Source organism: Empidonax traillii, unplaced genomic scaffold (genome assembly GCF_003031625.1).
Source record: "Empidonax traillii isolate 1590-97213 ecotype Southwest subspecies unplaced genomic scaffold, ASM303162v1 scaffold240:size1935192, whole genome shotgun sequence".
Taxonomy (NCBI): Eukaryota; Metazoa; Chordata; class Aves; order Passeriformes; family Tyrannidae; genus Empidonax; species Empidonax traillii.
The window spans coordinates 1,078,683-1,103,089 of NW_020955433.1; the positions used below are offsets into that span (position 1 = coordinate 1,078,683).

Genomic DNA, 24,407 nt, shown 5'->3' on the forward strand with positions numbered 1-24,407 from the left:
CGACGAGACGCGATTCTTTCTGCGTTGTCTTTTCTCCTCGAGAGTGATCCTGCGTGTGTTCACAAAAGCAGCAGCAGTGTTATAGATGGTGCGTCTCCAGGCCTCTCCAGGCCAGAGTAGACCAAGGGTGGTGATCAATATGGCCAAGGCTGAGGGATTGTTTCAGGCAGTCCTCGTATCTCCTCTTCGGGACTCCTCTCTAAGTATTGTAAGGAAAAAGGCAGGATTGTTTTGCTTAGGGATAAACCAGAACAACATGTAGAAAAGAGATTTGAAAGTAGACAACTGCTACTTTTCTTTCCTTTGCATCAGATATGCCAGCAGGAGACTGGAGACTGTCCCCAAAATCAGGGTGAAATTGCATGAACATTCACTGATTCTTGTGGACATATTGTTCTTCAGACTATAGACAGGGTTTCAACCAGCACTCAGGGTGTTGGTACAACACAGAAAAAGGACAAAGGACAAAGAAAGCTTTGAGGGAATTCATGGCCTGGGAGTAATGGAAGAACCAAATAATGAAGCAAAAGATAAGGCCAGCGTTGGAGGAGACTTAAACAAGAGGAAGATAAATGTGCTTAATAAATATCAGGTTGGTAAACAGGGATTTTGTTAAGTGTTGAGCTAGAGTGGAAGGCCACATTAGGAAGGAGCGGGGGGGGGGGGGAGCAGCGGGAATCTTAATTAATAAGATGGGATCTCTAGATGAAAATATAAGTCACTGAGAGGAAGGCGAGGAGGGGAGTCAGATGGCAAGGCAGAGGGTTGCTAAGTCTGGGTGGTATCAAGTGTGATGTTCATCACAGCAACATACAGTAGGAACAAAACTCAGAGGGAAAATATGAAACAAAATGACAAAAGGGGGGACAAGAGTGCAGGTACAGGGGGGAACCATCGCTTTTCTTCAGCTTCCCTCCTGAGTAGAAGAATTTATCACTGAAATTTATCCTTTGTGTTTCATGTTGTGGCTCAATTAGTGATATTTCTTCACAAACAACTTTGGTAAATACTCCCTAACACTACTCTGTGCTGTTTTTGCTGAGGTCCTTCACAATATGAAGTAGAGTGGCAAAAGCCAGCTAATTGCCGTGCAAGCAGGGTGGAGTCACCAAGCAGTGTTGTTATTGAGTAGCAACTCCCAGTGTGGAGTTGCTGAAAATTAGTCATGTTTTAGTAGCGTAACTATGCTACTTTTCCTGATGCTAAATGCTCTCTGACATGCCAAATTTACTGTGGACTATAAACAAAAGTTTGTGGCCAATTTCTGAACTGGCACAGAAAAGAAAAATTTAAAAATGCAAATTCATAAATTTTGTCATTAGAACTGTGTAAATTATATTCCTGATCCCATCAGGTGCTCCCTCTCACAGAGTCAGGCTCCCAGTTTCCATGTCTCCTGCCACAGAGTCCCATGACTCTCCCAGGCTCCAGTTCCCTGCGGTCAGCCAGGATTATCTCATGGTCCTGACTCATTCTCAGTTCTTCTGCCTCCACCAGCATAGTGGTGTCCATCAGCAAACAACCTTGCTAAGGCAGAGCCCGATTACTCAAAAAAAAGGCAAGGCAGAGATAAAGGCTCCACAACAAAAGAGCTATCTATAGTTTGACTCTCTGCCTCCCACTAAGGCTGACTGATGGCTGGTCCTCTGGACTCCAGAACCTCTCCCCACTTTGTCCTGTGTCCAATGGCAGCTCCAGACATCTGGCTGCTCTCTCTTGGGAACAAATTCTTGACTCTGATTCTTTGCTGATCTCTGGATTTGTAAGTATCTAAACCAGCAAAGAAGAACCTAGAGCTTTTCACTGAGCAGACTGTAGGATGCTCGAATGGAGCAGCTTTTCAGTGACTGCCAAGATACTGTTGTCTGCAAAGTCGCTGTACAGACTGACATGCTTTGGTCTTCTGATAGTCCCACCTAATTAGAGCAATGCTGGCCAGTCAGGAAGCAACTCCTACCCTTCTAGAAGTCAAACAAATTAGTTTAATTTCCAAGGGTACATTTAAATTGCAAAGAACATAATGCAGAGATCCCCAAGCTAGCACTGAGCTGATTTGGCAAGTCACACAGCACAGCAAAGTACTGTGTGGATATGTCAAGTGGGACTGCAAGGCAGAATAATCATGTTCAGCTGGCACAGCACTCTGGGCTACACTCTGTCTGGTTCAGTGCAGGCCTGCGTGGAACCTCTGCACTATGTTTCCCTGCATTTCAAGCTGAGGGAGTAAAGAGTACTGCAGGAGCTTAGATGTCTTTGTGCACAACCTAAATTGCTGATCAGATTCTTATGGCAACTCCACTCGATCCCAACCTCTGTCTTTTATTCACCGAGAAAAACTCATGCAGTTATGATCTATTTTACCTTCATTTTGTTACACTTCTCATGTGAGACACTTGCAATCTCTTAACCTCTGCTTTCATGCATTGATTTTTTTAAGCCTAACCTTGAGAAAGTCATATAATACTAGCCCTCAGACATCTGCAAGGATCCTGACCCCTTCCTTGCCTCCAGTGTATCCCAAAGCCTTTTTAAGAAACAGTTACCAAAAAAATAAATATTTTACTCTGATAAAATTATAATCTGATATTAGATATGAATAATTAACAGTTTTAGCATCAACCTAGATTAGTCACCCCAAAATTCAAGAAACCATTCCTTCTAGCAGGTCTTAGCAGAGCAAGTAACAGGAAATATGAGAAAATTCTCCATCTTGCAAAGTTTTTGTAGCACTGACTGTTCTTGAAAAGCAGCCAGCAATCCATCCCATCCACTTGTAAATGTTCTGCAGCTATTCTCTTAATAACTCGAGGATGATGGATGAGTGTAAGGCTGGGCAGCTTTGTTTGATAGCCTAGGGGAGAGAGAGGGAGGGAGAGAAACAAGTATCAGCAAATGGATTGTGCAACAGACAAATAAAAATAATTACACAATACACTATATTTTAAATAACCCTTCTGGAATGTTGTCATTTTCACCAATTGATGTTACTTAGAAAATTCACCAGCTAATGCTACCAATAATTTCATTTAAAGAGAGATAAATGAGTCCAAATCATTGCCCCTGATAGTGCTTAGAAGAGTGTCAACAATGCAGAGCACTATTTACAATACATTGCATTTTCTAAAAAGAGTCCCTTCATTTCAGACTCCTATTGCCTTCAGAGCTTGAGCAGCAACTCAGGAGAATGGGCTCAAACATGAGGTGGAGAGGAGTCTTGAGACCTTTCCACAACTCAGAGTCATTTTGGAGTTACTTTTGTTAATTGTTTAATTCTGTGATTTTTCAAACCCCTAAGAGACACAGAGCAAAAAGTTTTGTGCCCCAAATTTTCACAACAGGTAAGTGAGAAACACAGAGAGTACTGTCAATAGACTTAAATTTGATAGAAATGGGGACTGCCCCTCTGCTTGGTAAATACTGATATTGTCAAGATTGTGAAAGTTCATTCAAATCTGTTATGAATTCTTCTAGTAAACATTAATGAATTACCTTCTGCTTGAAGACAAAGATGTGACAGAATTTCCTTCAACTCTTGTAACTTCTAATCTGTCCTTCTTTCCATTCCCTCTCCTTGAACTGAAGCATCTTCCTCATTCTATGATCACCAGAGCAAAACATGCAAATAACGAAACAACTCCAGTATAGATTTTTTTTTTTTAATAGAAGCATGCATTTTGTAATGAGGAATGTGTGAAAATATAGGAACCATAATGATTTCAGGTCTGTTACATCTATGCAAACCAGCAGAAGTTACGGACAAAGAATATGGTCATGTATAATACAGCACAGACCACTGGTTTCATCAAGCAAACCTCCAATGGGAAGGTCAGCACCTATAAGTCCTTTTGATGTTTGGGCTGGGCTCAGTGTTTCTCATAATTAATACTCTTTTTTCAAACCCATCAAACATTGTATTCATGTCTTCATGAAGAAGCAGCCCAATAGCATATGCAAAGGGTACTAGAGCATACACTTGTTAAAATCATCACCAAAATGCCTATTGACCTCAGCTCTGACATCAGGAGTCTCTGTGCGTATGAGAACAGATGTCTGAAGTTCACTTGCAGTAAAAAAAGAAGTTTCTGATAAATGGAGGAAAATATTTTTGAAGAGTTTGTAGCCCCTCTGCAGCACAGTACGAACGCACTACTGGCTAAAGTCAGTCTTTAATCTGGTAACAGCTCTGAACTCCTGACTGACAATATTCACAGTTTCTGCAGGGAGCATTTGACAGACTCTCTCCCTATGGGAAAACTCCACCTGACACCTTCCATGACTGGGGTTTGGGGAGGTGATCTTCTTCACCCCACGTCATGATACCAAAGTCCGGATATTACAGAAGATTGTAGAAGAACACAGGTGGCTATGAATTAACCTGACCTGTCCCCTACTCTCTGCCCTGGTCATTCATGGCATTTCAAGCATAGTTAAGCCTTTTTATCTTTGAGGCCCTTCATGGCCACTACAAAAGACCACAAAAAGTTGCAAAGTAAAGACTATGATCAGCCTCAGTGCTCTCAGACACAGTCCTCTGAGATACAGAAATCACTGTGGTAAGGAAAAAATATTTTGGCCTGCCGTTAGAACTTTTTTAGAGCTCTGAATCTGTGGAATGAACTTTCCCATAAGCCAAAGACCACCACAAACCACAGAAGTTCATTCCAACTTCATTTGACCTTGTATTTCTAACAATAATAAAAAGAAATGCGCTGGCTGGTATCCCACCAAAAGAGACTGCTATGGAAGGCCCACCCCCAGCAGGGTGGCTGTTGGGCACATCACAGCATGTACACCCACCACTGCTGCAAAGCACACTGTGGAGGCCGAGTGGAAGATCAGGGTGAATGTGCGAACAGAGGCCAATGAGTATATGCAAATATCCTTTAACTCTACAAACCTTTGAAAGAGAAAAGTGCTGCCCCTTCTAGAGACTTCCAGCTAGAGCGTCACTTCTGTTGTTCACCTTCAGCTATCCATGAGAAAAATCAGTGTTGTCTGAGGAAGGACTGAAAAAGATATCTTCACATTCGTCCTGCGTGAAGCACAGTTTTTATAACACTGACAGATCAAAACAATTTATATTAGAGTACATTGATCATACCAAAATGACAACTGGTTTTACTCTTGTTTTTCCCATCTGTGAAGCTCAGGAGTAGAGGGCAAGACTCACAGATACTTTTTAAGGTATGGAAGCTGAAAGGATTAGACAAAATGTTGTCAGACAACTTAAGTGGCCCAATACACATCCAGCTGCCTTCTGCTAAATACCCAATTAAAGGCTCTATGAATTTGAGTCTAGAAGGCAGGGGTTCCTCAGTCCAATACCATGTTTAATTCTTCCCTCATTACCATAATATTGAATATTATAGCAACAAGTAATCCAGTAATTACAGCTTTCCTTTTCAGATCTACTGGAATTCATTGATGCAGTTGACAGCAAAACAATCCTGAGATTTTTCAGAAGCAAATCAACTTGGCTTTATGTCTTCACTTGTAAATGCATTTACTCATATAAACAAGTTAATGCTAATTTCTGAAAAACATCATGTGAATCGTATTTCGTAAGATACTTAAAGAGCTTTGACTACCTCAGCGTTAAACACAGACAATCCTACTTGGGCAATAATAATGTCACCTCTTTCTTTCTAAGGAAGCCTGTTTGACTTGACAAAACATGTATTGTCAAATGCATGACAGGCATAGATGACTTGGGAGATAACACAGTATAAGCAGTCATAAGGTCTCAAACTCTGGTAACTACCAGAAATTCCCATACAACTTTTATTTTTATGCTATATTTCTTGTGAATTTGTTCTTTCAGTATATGAATAGTTAATAGAAGTAGTTTAATGACAAAATCATAAGAATAACCTCAAACTTGTGAACTCTCAAGGTGTTTGCTTGTACATCATATCCCTCCAACCAGTTTTCTTTGACAACTGTAGCTAGTCTAACACAGTTGTTGTGCATATGAGAATATAGTGACTATTGTTGATCTTGTTGGAGACTTTTAACTTTATCAAACACAAGTACTAACAATAATAATAATTAGTATCTATCTGTCAGATTTCTTCAGTGAAGAACTAAAATCAAAGTTATAACTCTTGTGGGAGTCTGCCAAAACTGAGGGAAAAGCTAGAAATACACTCTTCTGTAATCAGGTCAACTTACCTCATAGCACTTGTAAAGGCATGAATCACATTATGTTCCCTTGGCATTTTTGTGATTGCCAACTTTTTATATGCAAACGTTGTAAAGAGCTTTGAAAACAATTAGGATGAATTCATAGCTCCCAGTAAGTCTGGATATACCCCACGGGGCTGGTCTGGCAAACCTCTCCATGACAGTCCTGAGAGGTCACCTGGCTGTGTCCTGAGGCTGCGTTAGGGCAAGCCCTGTGGATCACCATCTCCCTCAGTTCCTGGTTTACTGAAGGAAACCCACAAAACAGTCAGAAAGTGAGATGCAGCAAGTCACTGGGGAGCTTCACCACACACAAATGTTCAAGGGCAGCTGCACAGAGCATCAGAGTGTATCACAGAGTCCGTCCTGATCTGTTACCACATGGTATCAGGCCTTGCTTCTGCTTAAGGCCACCCATGTGCTTTTATGGGCCTATATTTCACCAACACTGAGACAAACATGCATGAATTATTCAAAGGTATCTGTAAAATTGGGTTTGAAAGCTGTAAAATAATGATTTGGTGACAGGCTGGTCGTATCTCCCATGGTTTTATTACCTCAAATGAAGCTGAAGAATCAGAAAATGTTTAGCTTTAGTTTTTCATTGAACCAACAACGAAGAAATCCAGTCTTTTTGATGATTCATCTGTGAGCAGCCAGGTCTGCAGGAAGCACTTCTGCCATGTCCCTGGGCTACAAAAGGGCAGACACCAGCCAAGAGGGGCAACACTTGGGCATTGCCCCTGATACAGTCAACAGAGCTGCCATCTGGCATTGGCACTTGGATTGCTTGGGTGCATTTCTCATTTGAGGCCCAATTCTGACACCATCGAGTTAACAAGAGTTTGTGGTGGGGCATGTTCAGACTTCCATCGCATTGGAAATAATGCTAATGGTATTATACATTTTGTCTGCATTAAGGTCTGGTGCTTAGAAAATAAACATCTTGGCTTTGCCTCAATGTTTATCTCAATAAATACCTCAGCTTTGTCTCAACAATTATCTCTCCACAGCAGACCATTATCCAGTAGCAACCTATAATTCCATTAACAGTACTGTTTAAAATATATCCTCTTTGTTCTGCAGAGAAAGGAGCTCTGTGTGGGAAATTTCAGGGGCCTGGTGTATTTTTGGAATTAAAACAGAAATTAGGTCTCTTGGGCTATTTCTTATCCACTTAGTTTTTGTTTTTCTATTTCTTGTTTTGCACAATACAAGCTCTCTCTGGCTTGTGGGGAGATTGCAATTGGAGAAATCTGGAAGGCTCCCAGAGAAAGCATGTTTTAGGGCAGTCCTGTGCCACGGGCTACTACAGGTGACAATAACTGATAAAGGTCCAACATATTACCTGAATCTGCTTCAAACTGATGACAGGGCTTTAGAAACAGGTAGGCGTTGTACTTCTTTGTATCTTCTAAGGAAAAGGTGTGAGAAGCTCCTGTGGGCAATTGTTAAACATTAACATCGTGTCGACATTTAAATCTTACTACGTACAAGTCAGTAAGACACCTAGAAGTTAGCAGAGTATTTAAAGAAAAAATTATCTCAGTAATTGCGGAGCTGGTGTAGGAGTGCTGTGGGAGTAGACACAGCCATGACTACAGTGCTCTGTGCAAATAGCCCAGGCAGCAGCATCTGGGAGGTAACAGCTCTCTATTATGCATCAGCCTTTTTGTCTGCATTCTGTACTGAGCCAAATACACAGTTAGCACTTAGCAAATATGCAGTAGGCCAAATTAAATGGGAGAGGATCTCTTCTCATATGCATCAATACAAGTCCAGAAAAACTCTATTAAGGTTGCAGAAGTAAATGAGATCAGAATCTGGCTTATTGTGTTCATAACCAGTTAAATTCTGGAAAAGAAAAATCTGAAATAGTAGGACCTCTCTGAGGGAAAAGGTTGATTGAAGGAAGGGATTGAAAGAGGCTGAAGAGGAATGGATAGGGGTAAAACTGAAGAAGTAGAACCCTAGTGTGGATGGAAACAATACACGAGGGCTACAAAATCACTATGGCTGGATCCAGTAAAGGATACAGGTGTATAGAGGGGGGAAAAAAGAAGGAGGGATGCTCAAACTATTTGAGGCACTTGCAGCCAAGCCTGATATTTCCCAAACTCATGTGGCACCTCACTATTAAACCTCAGCATTCCTGGGCTTCTGTGCAGCCCACACTCACCACCATCTAACACATACTGAGCTATTAGTACCTACTTCATGCTCACAGCTGAGTGGAATCCCCAGATTAGGAAACCCAGCACCAAGGTCTCACAAAGGGCTCAGTCTAGTCGATGCACTCTGAATACACCTCAGCATTGAATTTCATGCAGAACATCACAGACAGGTTCCTGTGAATTGCGGGGAAGTCCAATATCCTAAAATAACCAGCAGTTCTCTTTTATCAGCTTTGGGGCCTAATACCGGTGGCATAACCCACAGGTGCAGAGAGCATCCCCTAAAGCAAAGAGCTATCTCCACCCTCATCCGTCATTGGGCACCAAACAAGGCCCCTGCACTGCTGCAGCGTGGGTCTGGGGAGATGGGGGTGGAGGTTGCTCTGCAGTTTATGTTATAGCAGGATGAGAAGGTTTCTTGCAGTTATTTAGAAAGGTTCCCTACAGGAACAGCTCTAGGGATACTCCTCATCTCTTCCAGGAACAAGAAGACATGACATTGTCCCCTGGGCTGACATTAACTTACAGGCCACTGGTGTAGGTAGGCACACCAGGTGGGATAGAAGGGTCCTTGTTTCTATTCCTATTTTGTATTTTATCTGATGTGAAGTACTTGCATAGCTCAGTGAGCAGGGACAGACCCAAAGTCACATGAAATGATGGAGCAGTCAGTAATGCAGAAATCACATCCCTGAGTAGGAGCAATGTGACAAACTGCACCCAAGGAACAAATTTTTGATATGAGCTTCAGTAGAGCCAAAAGCAAAGTCATTCATTAGAAGATAAATCTTTCAAGTTAGTGGAGTCCTCAGAAGCAGTGAGTATGCAGGGAGGCCAGGGCAGATAACCCAACAGGAGAAAATGTTTGCTTCAATAAAGGGCTAGAGGAGTCTTGTGAATCTGGGAACTCTAAATGCTATGGACAAAGTCTGTAACTGGTCTCAGTTTAAAAGTGTCCTGGCCTCACCTGTACAAGAGTAGAGGTTTCAGAAGAGAGTTCACAGAATAACTGAGGACTTACAGCAAGAGTTTCTAAAAGCTGGAGCTCTTCAGTAGAGCAAAGGGAAAGGCTCATACAGGCGTAATTTATAAATACCTGTATTTGAAGCAAAGTTTTGGAAGTGGGCTCTCACACACATCTGTCTAGACAATCTGCCTTAGAAATAAGGCATGTGGTTTCAGCAGAGAGAAATTACCTGCTTGAACAATTTATATGGAGCCGAGGGTAGATTCTTCATCACTGGGCATAATTTAATTAAAATTGGCTAGTTTACTCAAAGAAAATCAATAATTCAAACAGGAACAACTGCAAGGAAGCCTTTTGATCCATGTTATGCAGAAGGACATGCGAGGTGATTTGTTCTGGATATCAGTCAGTGAAAAGTGGGTCATCCTGCACTCTCTTCCCCCTTCACTCTCCATCCCTCAGCAGCAGGTCTGTGAGCAGTGGCAGCAAAGTGAAGCATCTCCAGCACTGCCTTCCTACCAGGAGGAAGGAATCCAGGAGGAATCCAGGACCAGCAGGGGTGGGAGACAGAGATAGGCAAGAAGACTTCATTGCAAGAACTGAGCTCGTAAATTCAGGAATTAATATAGTGTTTTCCTTGGGTTGCATAACTAATTGTTGAGCAAGAGAAGAGTGCAGATGTGGGTTGGTAGGATCTAGAATAAATTAATTAGAAATTAAGACTGAGGGCCAGCTGGAAATTTCCTACTCTCAGGAGACCAGAGAGAGTTCTTACAGAAGAGGGTATCACTCTCTGTCTGTCTAAAAGAACTGGCAACACACTGTCTGCCTTTCTCTCTTATGCATGCAAGAAAAAAAAAAAAAAAAAAAAGAAACATAGCCTTTTTTATTAAATACCTCATGATGTTAAGGCCATTCCCGTGATTGGGAGAGTGCAGAGTTTTCTTCACTTCTGGGGTTTAGAGTCCTGTGTAAGATCCAAACCCTGCGTGGCAGGCAGTGGTCCCCTCTGACTAGCCTTCTGAGTGTGTTGTCTCATGCCTTTGTGAATGCATCCACCCTGGATGATGCAGTGACCTCTCTTGGCAAGCTATATGTGTGTGTGTCAAATTGCAAGCATGTCTTTCTTCTCAAGCTACTGTTTGCCTGATGTATGCCAGGAGGAGCAAAAGCAAAATGAGCTCAAAAGCAGTGCTAATTGCCTGGAATTTGGTCAGAATATTACCTATTCCTTACAAATAAAAAAAAATCCTCTGCCTATTTTCATAGTGTTAACACAGCACTAGCATAACAATTCAGCCAACAAAATTTGTCTAAGAGCCAGTCCAGATTAAACATAAAATATTTTATCCCTGAGTACTCAAACATCCTGTTTCTTTAAAGAATAAAACACAAATTAGAGTCATCTTCAGTGCATTAGCCTCCCTTGACGACGATATTACAAATCCCAGCACAAAATTAAGATACAAGCCTACAATGCTTACACAAGTTGTGAAAGTTCATGCCTGCATTTGCTCACTTCTCTGACGTCTCTGTTGTTCATCCTGGGCAGCACATGCATTTCAGCCATTTGAATTTGCACTCCAGGCTTTATCGAAGTATTCCTCTCACCGTCCCCACCCTGACCCAGAGGAAGACCTAGAGAAAGACTCAGAGAGGTGGGGACTGTCTTTTGAACACTCCACAAGTCACCAGTAGTGATGCAACATGCCACTCCACCTTTATGTGGCTGAACAGGCAGATAAGGAACATAGCCCATCTGCATAAAGAAAAGATTTCCAATGGGAAGGACAAGGATGCATTGGAACAGGTTGCCTGCAGCACTGGTGGAGTCTCCATCGAGTCTCTAAGAACTAGTTAGACTGGCATCTGTCAGGAGTGATACAGGCACAGTTCCTTTTGCCTTCCAACACTTTTTCTCAATCTGTGGCGAAATTCTGCACCTGGTAAACTGTCATGAATATCTGCCTGTTCTCTGCAACCTGGAAAACTGAGGAGGCACACTTTGGCAACTGGCATGGAGGAAGGAGATTACAAGTCACGTTAATCACCTTAGAAGAACATTTATCTACTGTTGTCCAGCTTCAAGAGTCATTGGTATTGACTGAATATGAATCTTTAACTCTCAAAATGAGCAACAGTTTCCAGAGTTTTACGACTCACATTATTTTTAGCCGATTACACAGTCCTCATGATTGATCTGCCTGGAGTGGCTCTGCTGCAAGCCTCGAGGAGGGAAGGGTTTCATGGAGACACACATTTCCATGGGTGATAAGCTTGCGTCTGTTTTGAACTGTAAAATGGTAGATCGTTGTGAAATCCTCTCGGAGCATACCTTTTAAATGCCAAACAAGCCCAGCATCAGCAGCACATAAAGAAATATTTGAAAGGCTCTGGAGGGAAGCCAAGAGGACGTGGCTAATGTTTCACCTAACCTCACCCCCTCGCTGGCTGGCTCTGCCCCAGCAGCCCTGCCTGTGTGACGTGAGCCCCCGAGCCCCGGCAGGCAGCTGCTCCTTGACTGCCTGCGCTGTCTGCCCGGCTGGCAGCAGGACAAGGGAAACAAAGAGGCTAAAAACATAAAGTAGTGAGAGATTAGGAGCGGCGTGGCTGGGAGGGCAGCACGCCCTCCCTTAGGGCAGGGATGGAGTTGGAGTCTGGGCCTCTCCGGGTGGGCACCCACCCACAGAGCCACCGGGCTGGGCTTCACCTCTCCCTCCAGGAGGGGTCCAACACTGAGGAGACGCAAAATGAGAGTCTGTCACAACAGGCTGGCATTAATGGGGGAGCAGTGTGGAAAAAACTTGTCAGCCTGTGCCTCTCCTTTGGAAAAATCCACTTTGACTCCCCAGCCTCCAGTCCTTTGTCCTTTACACACACAGTTATTTGCCTCCTCTTTCACGCCCCTAAATACCTTTCCTTTAGCACAGAACAGCTTATTTTTCAATAATCTGTATTAAAAGTAATTATCCAGAAGTCTGCCCCAGTAGTCCTGCTCTGAAACTCCTGCTTTGAGTTTTTTCCTGTTATGTTCTTACTTCATAAAGTTAGTACCCACCCAGATACAAATATCTACAGAATGCCTGCTTATAGTTTTGTTGCTATCACTTGCTGGCAGGTCAAGTTGAAAATGGAGCTGACAAGCAGGATATGCCAAGAGAAATGTTCTGTATGCAGGAATTTGGACTTAGTGGACATGGACAGTGTTAATTATTGATTGATCTTATTTGCCTCTGTTCAAGTGAGGTTTTTAGAATTGACCTTTTACCTGCCTTAAAATATAAACAATGGTTAATAGGGTAGTAGAGCCACAGAGTTTTTCAGGGGATTTAGAAAAAGCCCTCTTCATGCTAGCATCAGCCCAAATGACGAAAGTATTCCAGATCTTAAATGAAAAGAAGCAAGCCATAATTTTTTACTAGGTCCTGACCAAAAACTTGGAGTTTAAGCCATAAGCAGGAGCATAGCAGCAAATCAGTTGCTGAAAGGCAGCAAAACAGAAGTACAGATCAGAGACTGGTAGGGGACTCAAAGCAAATGTGATTATTCTTGCAAACAATGAATGAACTGACAGAAAGGAAAATATCTAAAAATGGGTGCACAGTTTGGCCAAAATCACATACAGAATTTACATCACCTTAGTTTTTGAAGTTTTGTAATTTTTTATTTGTTTACTAGATTTCTTTTTGATCTGGCTATTTTTCATTTTGAGGCAAAAGTGATGAAACACTACAAGTAAGGAAGTTCTTGTGGTTTTTCAGGGACATCCAGAAGCAGAGTAATGGAAAACCAACAATAGGCAGGAAAGACTGCAAAGCATGTGAAAGCTTTCCTGCACAAACTCTGCTGAGTTCTGCAGATTGATGGTATATCATGACATACAGACTCCTTCCTGGGATTGTGCAGCTGCATACAGACCTCATGTAGGCACAGGGAGATGTGATAAACTGCTAGAGAGTACCAAAGCTGGATTGCCTTTGGAGGCATAGTGATCCCCCTCACTGTGCTCCTTCTGAGGTCTTCAGTCTTTGTGCACCATCAGCCATAGGACTCACCTTGTGTTCAGCCAGAAGAACTGGAAAACATGTTTCCTTGTTCTCTTCCCTGCTTGAGCACCCATATCATGTCAGAAACTTCCTGGACTGAACATAGGTCAGAGGTTGCATTAGTATTGTGCAAGTTTGAGCCAATCTCCCAAACGCTGTGGAATTACTGGGTTTTTTTAAATGCCTCTTCTCAATAAAAAATTCTAGTGCCAGAGAAAGTTCATTGCTCTAGGTGGTGTTTTACTTAAGCTGTTTCTCTCTGTGTAGTCACAGACACTTCTTTAGCAAAAATATGCATATGAAAGTCTATCAGCCTGTCTAGTGATGATATGTTAAGTTTGTTCTGCAGGCTTTTGCACACAGTCTAAACTCTTCTCATCCAACAGCTCTGCACAGTCAAAAAGAAAACAGAATGAGCTCTAACCCTTGGACTGGCTCTGCCAATCAGGCCTGCTCAATACAGTAGTCATCAGCATCAGAAAAGGAGGAAAAATATTCAGGAACTCACACCTGTCCCATCTGCCAGCAGATACAGCACATGCAGGACATCAGGAAAAGACAGTACGCAGAGACTGGCTTATACCCCAAGATTACAGTTCCACATTTTTTTTCCCCATGTGATTTGTGGATTTGCTTTAAGTAATGAATAAAAATTACTTTCCCCCTGCTCCCACCCACACACCCAAGGTGCAGCTGAACCCTCTATTTCATTGAGCATGCATACTCTTGCCTTTGATGCACATACATCTGCCACTGCTCAGGGATGGAAGTGCTTTGTGACATATAATGCATAAGCAGAGATGCAGGAAAAGCTCCTGCCTCCACTTCACAAGAACACTGATTTGGCCAAGGTCCTAAATCTCAGACAGGACTCAAACTATAAAGCAATGGCTAAAAGTTTAACCATCTTCTTCTTCTATCATTAATATTCATTAAGTAGCTACTGACCAGATCTTCATCTGGCTAATGTCACCTTACCTTTAAAGCTTTGAGGAGATGTTAAGCATTTGCTATATCTCTGGGCATAACCCTGGCCCTCAAATGTCAAATGGATCAGCTTCTGGAGTTGTGCAGAGTCTTTAATGACCCTCCATCCTTGCTTGTTTCCTTACAAGCAGCAGTGGACATAGGTGTCCACCACAGGAAGGATGTGCATGGGATGAGTGCTGGTTAGGGTGGAGGCAGGGGCCAGAGGGATGACCCAGAGGGCTCAGCAGATCCCATGGGGACACCTGGGGACTCCCTTGTCCCCCCACCTACACAGCACTACTAAGTACAGGACATGCTTCTGGATCACACTGAAACTCCCCAGAACGCCCTTTCCACTGACATATGCAAGAAAGCCTCTCATACAAATAAAACAATAGCGCAGGATAAATCCTACTTTCCTTTTTACTCAAATAAATCCAAGACAACACTATTGGTTTCAGGAGGGGAGCTTACATTTCTGCATCTTTCCACTTCCAGAAGAAAATTCTCTACCTAAGTAGGGAACAGGGAATACCAGATGTGGCTGGAGCTGTGTGATTAATCAGTAGCTGATGTGCAATGCCATGAGAGGAAAATCTGTGGAGGGGCTGAAAAGTTAACAACCATATGGGAAGGGGGAAATAAAATATTATATTTTATTTCATTCCATTAATAGTTTGAAAAATAAGTGTAACTAAATGCAACCTCGATGACTTCCTTTAAAAAGGCCCAAAATATTAATATTGAAAAGAGTTCTTTTAACAGTTTTAAAAATAATTCATAAGTCTGTTCACTGAATTCAGTACAACTTTCTCAATATTTTCAGTCAAGACTGCATTTTGGTTTTACTACATAAGTCTGAAAAACCCCACATTAATCTGGGAAAAAAGTCCAATTTTGTTTTAGACTTAAAAAGCAGGAATGTCTTGCTTCTGTGGATAGCCTCACATTTTATACTCCTTTATTGTTCTTACATCAAAGGACTAAGAGATTTAAATTTATTCCCCTTTTGTAGACCTTCTATGTCCTAATTTACTTTCCAGATGACAAATTAAACCTCCAATCATCTATGAGTTATTTCAGATTATTTCTCAAAGTCGTGGCAATGAAATTATTGGCAATTTTTTAATCAATGGAACTGAATATGTTTTGCATTTTAATCAGTCATTTGGTTCTTAGACTACTTGTTCTTAGACTACTCAAGTGCTCAGCAAGCATTTTTAAGAGAAACAATTTTTTCATAAAGATTCAACACTCTGTTCCATCTGCTGTGGATGGAAAAACTCAAGAACATAATTTCTGAGACCACCAAAAAGTCATGGAGAAAAAAAACAGGAAAACATTTCATGGATTTAACGGTCTGCCAGAAGTATAAGGATAGAACTTTAAAAAAAAAAGTTTATGTATTTAGTTCATTTTTTAGTTTTTCGGTACGCATAGGGATTTGTTTCAACTCTTTTGTTTCAAGTTAATGTATTAAAAATGTTCTGCACAGGCTACAAATGAACAGCTGGTTAAAAGACTTATTTAGTTACCTTCAGTAGAACTGTCATCTTTCCTATCATCTGGTAGCATGCAACACTGGACATTTTACTCTGTTGAAGAATTTCCTGTCTTTATCAAGTTAAACTCCAGGCACATTTTGCAGCAGAGAAGAATTAAAGAGGGAGGACCCTGTGCAAAGGAACCACAGCTTATCAGTGTAAACCCTAAAATAAATTAAAACAGTTTTTTTCTGAGGTATTTCAGCTATCAGAGGGGCTTCCACGCCATTTGCCATGCTATGTTACTAATTAATCATTACATGAACATGCCTCTGCACTTGGTCAAATGAATGTCTCTGGATAGGTGTGTTCTCATGCACTCTCTGCTCCCCCAGTTTTCAAGCCTTTCTCAGGAAGTTTAGACAGGAAGATAAAGTACAGGACACCAGGATGACAATGCTTATGACCATCTGGGGTCTACATGATTCTGCTTTTCGAAAGGGTGAATATTTCTTATTATTATATCCACTTGTTTGCACTACAGTTGTGACAGAGAAGGAGAAAACCCAGGCAGACAGGGAAACACGAGACCGAGGTGACTGCAAAGTAATCACAAGTAGCCAAAAAACCACAGGTGACAGCTGCATCCCATTCTTCTCCAGGGAAAGGAAGAAGTATGAAGAGTGACCCTGCCCCTGTGGAAATTTTGACCTTTCTGTAGCCTTACAGGTGCTAGAGGAAATCTAAATGAGTAGAAACCCTTCCAGCCTCAGTCCTAGTCACATTAAATTAAAAGCTGGCTGGTTGTTTGGCCAGTAGAGATTTTATTTAGGAGAGCAAGATATACACTGAAGATGGAAATGAATAGGACAAGAGCTACAAGTTGCACCAAGTGTGAATTATATTATTTTGCAATGAATCCACAGGAAACTCTTAAAGGCCTTGAACCCAAAGTACACATCCCTGCTCTTTAGTTGGGAAGTGCCTGTTCACTGGTGCAGAAATGAAACACTGGGTATCTGGGCAGTCACCCCCAAAAAGGAGATGCTTTGCCTTGCAACGTGCAGACAGAAATTGAGCACTAAGTGTGCCTGCAGTTCTCTCATCTGCAGGTTGCTTCAAATCACACCTCAAAATGCATTCAGATGCAGAGTTTCTTCTTCTAAGGATAAGCACCCAAGTGCCATAAACTATATGCACTTTGATATATCTTTGTGGCCTGATTTGGATAATTTACTGTATGAAAAATCAGCTGTACTATAACCCAATGGCATTAATGGTACAGTGAGCCACTGTAACTTTTCTATTGATTTAGTCTCATTCTGTATCTGCAGCTATAAAACTAATCTGCTATGCCTTGTGTGTGTCCTGATGGCTGCAGTGCTGGCTGATATCTCGAGTGCAGACCTGGAGGCCAGGATGAACAGGCACATCAGAATCATCCTGGACAAATGATGCAGATGTGGGAAGTGTAGATAATAGTTATGATGGGAATAAAATGTTAAAATCATGTTTAATTCTGTTTCTACACATAGCAGTGTGTGGGGGCAATGGGTCCCTTATTCTAAGGTTCAGAATGTATATGTATCTATCACCTGCAGAAATGAGCTACAACAGAGGGGGGTGGGGAGGGGGCACAGGTTCCGCAGGAGCATTGCCAGAGTTGCAGTTCTGATCCCTGCCATCTGGGATGCCTTCACCTCATCTCAGTGCAAGAGTGTATCCCTGTCCTTCCACCAACACTGGTACCCTTACTTGAGCTGGGTGCAAAGGTGTGCCCCCCCAAACTTCAGTGAGACCAAGCACCAGCCTGAGCAGCAAATTTCTCAAGTCCCAAAATCATGGGCATCTCACTGCCAAAGCTATTCCCAGGAACACAGGAGTTCACACAACTTTTAATATAATAGCATCCCTCTGTAAAACTGAATTGAGCAAAGAACATAATTTTCTCTCATTTGTGACTTATAAAAGATCATGGAAAGTCTATTTTAAGTTCTGGCAAATTAAGAATACAATCAACCAACAAAAGTCAGTTGGGAGGCTTTGTTATGACTAAATGCTTTTGGCTAATGAAAATATTTCAGCTTCAGTCTTGACATTTTGAATATTTTAGGTACCATTAAAGGAAATTCTGAAGTAAAATAATGATGAACCAAAGATACTGAAAAAAAATCAAAGTGACAATTTAGTTTTTAACAAATTACTTTATTAAACACTTCTATGTTACACAAAATATGTGCAAAATTTCCATGGTTTTTCATGGTGAACTAACTCAGGGTTACTACAGAAGCTCTCTCCATTGTTCAGCCAGTGAGAGTTGAAACTGCACAGAATGAAACAGGATGACAATGATGAACACCTTCATCAAATAAATTGAATAGGAGTCACCCCACTTGAAGAAGGCAAGCATCATTTGAGTAAAGGGGCATGCTAGCAAAAAGTAGAAGAAATCATTCCCCACACAGTTCCAACTTTCTATCTTTTCCAGTGGTGTTTCCCCAGATCAATATTATTAGCACATTATAATGAAATTATTTTAAAATAGGCTTATATCATATTACTTTTTTTCAGAAATTGTTTAATATGGCCTTGGTTTCACTTGGTTTGATTCAGTTTCTGTGGGATGGATTTTTTTTTTTTAGGCATTTTGTGATGAAGAAATCTAATCTTAATTTTCTATTGTCCCACTGGGCTTGATTCCCTACTGTGCTCTGCATAACTTTATATTAGAGATTATACCACTGAGGAGTTTGCATTTAGAAATGGTAGGTTTTGAGCATACAAAATGAAAAATGAGTCCAGGAAAGTGTGGTTATTATATGTATACACTGAGAAGATGATATGAAAATGTTTTAGAAAATCTGATATACCAAGACCAATTACTACTTCTCCCAGTTGCCTCATATTAGTACATCTGAAAAGTAGACACTAAGAATATAGAAAACTTAAATCAGTGAGCAGAGGTAGGTGTGGCTCTCACAGGCCTGGGTACAGTTGTACATGGGCCACAATGCCACTTGGTAAGAGTCAAGGAGGAAGGATTTGGCAATGTTCTCGCACATTATAATGGCATAGTGCCTCTGGAAGGTGTCAGAGTTGCTGCTTGTCAAATATCCCTCATTGCTTTTGTCCTTGCTGTTGTGGACATGTAAGTATGCATCAGCTAGATAGTAAAAGCACACCTTCAAATTTCATACTAGAAACATATTACTTATTCCTCATTTTTCATTATTCTGTTTTTGGGCTTGGATGTTTTCTGTGAATGTAATTCTTGTCTGAAAATTTTCTCAATAGAAAACAACTTATAAAGGATCGAACATCCTAGCCCTTAGATAAACAAACATGCTTCCCATAAAGAAGCATCATTGTGAAGCCTACCTCTTAATTCTCTCTCTCTGCTCACATCAAGAATAACAAATGGGAGGACTAGGTCTGAAAAGAATGCTAATCTACCCCAAAATACTAGTTTTTCATAAGTACCACTTCAACAGGCTCTGCCTATGACAACACAAATATAGGCAAAAGGGAAAGATAAGAGTTTCCTCAAACATTATTTGGTTCTTAGGAGGGTAGAAAAGGAGATAAAAAATATTTTACCAACATCAGGGAGGGAGAGGCACTGGAAGCCAATTCCTGGTAACCAACACTTGTAGAGAGGAACAGACAACAGCCCTTTCCCATCAGCCTGGCAGAGTGAGGGAGTTTTCTGCTGCTTTACCTGAAAGGACAGAATAGGCTTGGCATAAAGGTTTGGCAGATGGAACTGGCCTGGTTTATTCAGACACTGAGGTGACAATCACAAGATGAAGAAAAATAGCATGACTGGAAGTAAATGAATGCCTGTAATGCAGAGTAGCCATAGAGGAAGAGACAGATTATTGGGAGGTAGGAGTGTGAGAGCAAAGGAAACCTGGAAGGTATTGGTGAAGGTGAGGGAGAAGAGCACCTTGGAGGTGTATCTTGAAAGCTGGAGAAAAACACAGTGAGTAGGTGAAATAATGGAAATGGGAGTATGGAAAGAGTAATGCTAATCTGTCAATCATATTCCATTCAAAGCCTGGTTAAATAAGCATTTACTTATACCAAATAGTGGTAGATGGCTGCAGCCAACATTCCGATAACCCCCAAAGCATTTTCTATCTATAGAAGTGCACAATGAAGTCTATTTAATATGGCCTTCATTTCAAATTGAGCAGACAAATTTAATAGACTGCAGCCTTTTGTCTAAGGACAAAGGCAGGGAACTGTGTAAAGCTGAATAATAAGAAATACTCAGGAGTCTGCTTCTGGTGGGTACTTAAGGCTCTGTTTTACAATCATGGACTTTGGAGGAAATGCTGTACATTAAAAAAAAAAAAAGAAAAAAAAAAGAGCAGGAGGTGCTTTTTCCCGTATAGTCTATTACTTCCTGCAATTCATGAGAACTCTTTCCTTGTGGATAAAGGTCATCTTTCATTTATGTACTGTATCTGTTTAGTTTGCTGAAAAGAGTATCCTTAAAACATATTAAAAATATGAAAGGAAATGTAAAATTAGGGGTAAAAGAGTGTGTGGCAGGCCTTCTATAAATAATGGCTATTAAAGAGAGTGGGCCATTGAAACTGCTTCATAGAAATATCCTCATGGCACTACAGATCACAGACTGAAAAAAAAGGCATTTACTGACTATTGTTACCACACAGAAACTTTAAAATCACTAGCCAACGCTTCTCACTGTTGTTTTGAATGGGAAAAAAAAAAAAAAAAAAGTGAGGATGTTAAGAGAGGTATGAAATTTTGCAGAATAATGCTGTAACAGAATACAACCAAAAGGAGAACCAGCAGCCTAGAAAACAATGGAGCAAAGATATTAATTTAAATTACTGGATGTATTCAGGAGCGAGTGTTACAGTAGGTTTGCATACATCCCCATCACTGTTCTGTACAGAACTACTTCCACCTTAAAGAGACCCAAGATCCCAAATGGCCCAAGCAGGTCCCAGCAGATGACAGGGTGGTGTCACTGTAAGCTAAATGCATAAGACACAAGCAAACAAGGGGAGAGGGCATGAGCTGGGATCCAAAATATGCTCATCTCATGCTCGGCACAGGGGATTTGATGGGTCTGCCTGGAGTGAATAGCAGTGAGAAGTCCGCATTGGCCAGCAGTGGGATACCCACCTGAAGCAGCAGCAGCCAGCTGCAGAACCACAGCCGGCCTTTGAGGGGCCATAGGCAGCACAACTTTTCTTCTGACTGAAAATGAATGATGGTATTTTGACTTCAATGACGCCTCTTTAGCAAACTCCACCCCCCCCCGCCCCCCCGCCCATACTTGCTCTGTGAAGGAAAGATGTGATTGCAAGCAGTGGGCAGTGGAATTCATAAGCCCTTCCACATGCAGTTGAGGGACCTGGTGGAGCAGGAAGGACTGTGAAGGAGAGCAGATGCTGTGGGTGGTCAGGATTGTGCATAACAGGATACCTGGGGATGGAGGGAGGGAGAAGCACGAGTGGGCAGTGGGTGAGCAGCTCTCCAGCACCCGCAACAGCAAAGCTGTGGCAGTGCACAGAGTGGATGTGCAAAGGTGAGAGTGCCCAAGGAAAGCAAGTTAGGGAAAAGGCTAGACCGGGAACACCTTCAATATCAATATTAATGTCAAGCCTATATGTTTCAGAAAGTGCTGTGAACGTGAGATTTCTTCCGTTGCAGTGGAGGGTAGAGGACTGCTGGGACATTAGTGCAAAGCATTCAGCCCTTCCTATAGCCAAAGGTGCTAAAGACTGGGCAGCTGAAAGGGATCTGCGCGGCAGAAGGATACCGGGGTGTGTCAGCAATGCGAGCAGAAGGACAATACAGAGCTGCAACTCCCTTCCGCTCCTGCCCCCTCTGCCAGACATCCGGATTGCAGGCACAAAAGGGCAAAGTAATTTTTTTTTCCCCTTGAATAGCTTTTTGGGACTCTGGGAGGCTGCCCTTGAGATTGCCAAAACCCTGCTGCCGCCCAGACAAGCTGCTAGCGCGAGGTTCAATCAATCATGCTCTTGGTGGTAACTGCAGTAGCTCTGGAACCAGTCATCATAGTGAAATATCTTGAGCCTGTTTCCATTTTTCCCCGTCTGTTATTTCTGTAGCATAGTTGATGGGGTTTGTTACTTGCAGGTAAAGGAGCCATAGCTCTGCTGTGAGGGGGATGTATTTCTAGTGTAATGGTGCATGACAAACTGTTACATGCTGCATTTTTACTCCTGTTGCTTTTTCTTAAGGCTTTTCTGACAAAAGTTTTGTTTAAAAAAAAAAAAAGAGCAAGTTGATTTTTAATTTTTTTTTTCAATGGAATTTAAACAATAAAAAAAATCCCCAACACTCAGAGTTTACTATTCAGGAGATTCCCCAAAAAAGCAAACATGCAGCACTGCTCTATGGCAAATGCATATGTTTGGTATTTTCACCTTCCTGGAGATTGAACATGGTATGCAACATCTTTGCATTTGGAAACAATATCATTATTATTATTACATTAAATATTATTCATATTACTGATATACTGCTTTATTAAATATTATTAATCAAAGTCTTGCAGAGAACATCAGGTCCTGACCTGGTAGCAGGGGTGTAAAACCATGAAGCAGTATCATGCAGATTTTTTTTCTTTACTTAATGAAGCATTGGGATAATAAAAAATTATATTTGCTGCATTGAGCATTCTTCTTATTTTTGTTTCATTTGAGTAAGTTTTATGAGTTGCTGTTGTGATGTGAATTTTTTCTTGATGATATTGCATGTTATTGTCTTTGGGGTGCTGCATTCCATTAGGAAAAAGCTTTTTGAAAGTGGGGTTTGACTGGCTAGTTGACAAGTACTTGGAGATGGTAGACAGGTAGCTAGACTGCCATAGCCCAGGGTTTCCTAGGGGCTCTCTATAAGGACATGATCAACCTACCTTTTCCTTGGCTGCACAGCCCTGGCTAGAGGAAGTTGCAGCATCCTCAGGAGGTGTATGTATGCCCTCTGTGCCTTGGCAAAGGGGGTACCTTGCAGAGATGCCAAGGAGCCCATTTATTCCCCTGATGTGAGAAAAGGCAGTTTTGACATAGTTTTCCAACATGGCACAAAAAAAAAATCATGTTTTTGATTAACCATGACTTCACAGTTACTAGCAACAGAGAGCTCTAATATAACCAGAGAAGGCATGGAAGGAAACCTAAAAAATAATAAATAAAAAACCTTTAAAAAAAAACCTTCCATGAACTGAGACTAGACAAATTCTGCTTAAATTATTACGTATTGGATGCAGGTGGAGTTAAGAAATCTGTTGGAAGGAAGCATTTTCTTAAGAGAAAGCTATTATTTTTCATTCCCATTTGTACTGTACTGTGGCCTGAATCCAAGTCAGGGACCAGTTCTCAGAAGGGAATTAGAAGGTAGAGCCAGTAACTAAGTGCCAGATTAATTCTCCCAGCTCTGTAAGCATGCCACCAGCTATAGCTGGGTGAAAACTGCCAGCACACTGTGAGGATCTTACAGCATCCAAGCCAGGGCAGATTCCAAACCCATGGGAATCAAATACAATAAAGTAGTGTTTATTATTAAACATGACTTATAATTAGACTGTCCTCACTCAGCTAGTGAGGACCAGAGACGCAGTGAGAGCACAGTGGTAAAGGCAGCTCTGTGCTTCAGTTTTCAACAGTAAAACAGGTTGTCCTCAGGATAACTGGCCTCTGGAGCTGGTAAACAGAGACAGGAAGCCAAATACCCCCCCTGTAATCCCGGAGGAAACAGCGACCTGCTGATCTACTTGGATCCTCACAAGTCCACGGGACCAGATGGGATCCACCCAAGGGTGATGAGGGAGCTGGTGGAAGAGCTTGCCAACCCCCTCTCCATCATTTACCAGCAGTCTTGGCTCTCTGGGGAGGTCCCAGATGATTGGAAGTTGGCGAATGTCACGCCAATCCACAAAAAGTGCTGCAAGGAGGACCCAGGAAACTACAGGCCTGTCAGCTTGACCTCAGTGCCTGGCAGTATGGAGCAGATCATCCTGAGTGCAATTACACAGCATCTACAGGATGGACAAGGGATCAGACCCAGCCAATGTGGGTTTAGGAAGGGCAGGTCCTGTCTGACCAACCTGATCTCCTTTTATGATCAGGTGACCCACCTGGTGGATGAGGGGAAGGCTGTACACATAGTCTATCTGGACTTCAGCAAAGCCTTTGACACTGTCTCCCACAGCATTCTCCTGAAAAAGCTGGCAGCCCATGGCTTGGACAGGGGCACTCTGTGCTGGGTTAAGAACTGGCTGGAGGGCCGGGCCCAGAGAGTGCTGGTGAACGGGGCTGCATCCAGCTGGCGGCCGGTCACCAGTGGTGTCCCCCAGGGATCAGTGCTGGGCCCAGTTCTGTGTAATATCTTTACTGATTATCTGGATGAGGGGATTGAGTCCACCATCAGCAATTTGCAGATGACACCAAGCTGGGCAGGGGAGTGTTGATCTGCTGGAAGGCAGGAGGGCTCTGCAGAGGGACCTGGACAAGCTGGAGAGTTGGGCTGATTCCAGCAGGATAAGTTTCAAAAAGGCCAAGTGCCGGGTCCTGCACTT

At 42.0% G+C, this 24,407-nt stretch overlaps 1 long non-coding RNA gene across 2 annotated transcripts; it reads right to left on the bottom strand.

The window, feature by feature from the left end:
* Nucleotides 1-466: 466 nt before the first annotated feature.
* On the bottom strand, nt 467-10,956 carry LOC114059760. Of its 2 annotated transcripts, none has more exons than XR_003571728.1 (4): nt 10,844-10,956; nt 7,532-7,621; nt 3,490-3,595; nt 467-2,851 (listed from the first exon to the last, which is right to left on the bottom strand). It is a non-coding gene; the product is annotated as an uncharacterized LOC114059760 (long non-coding RNA). The 2 variants fall into 2 exon arrangements; XR_003571729.1 differs by lacking the exon at nt 10,844-10,956 and adding an exon at nt 10,222-10,337.
* Nucleotides 10,957-24,407: the final 13,451 nt, after the last annotated feature.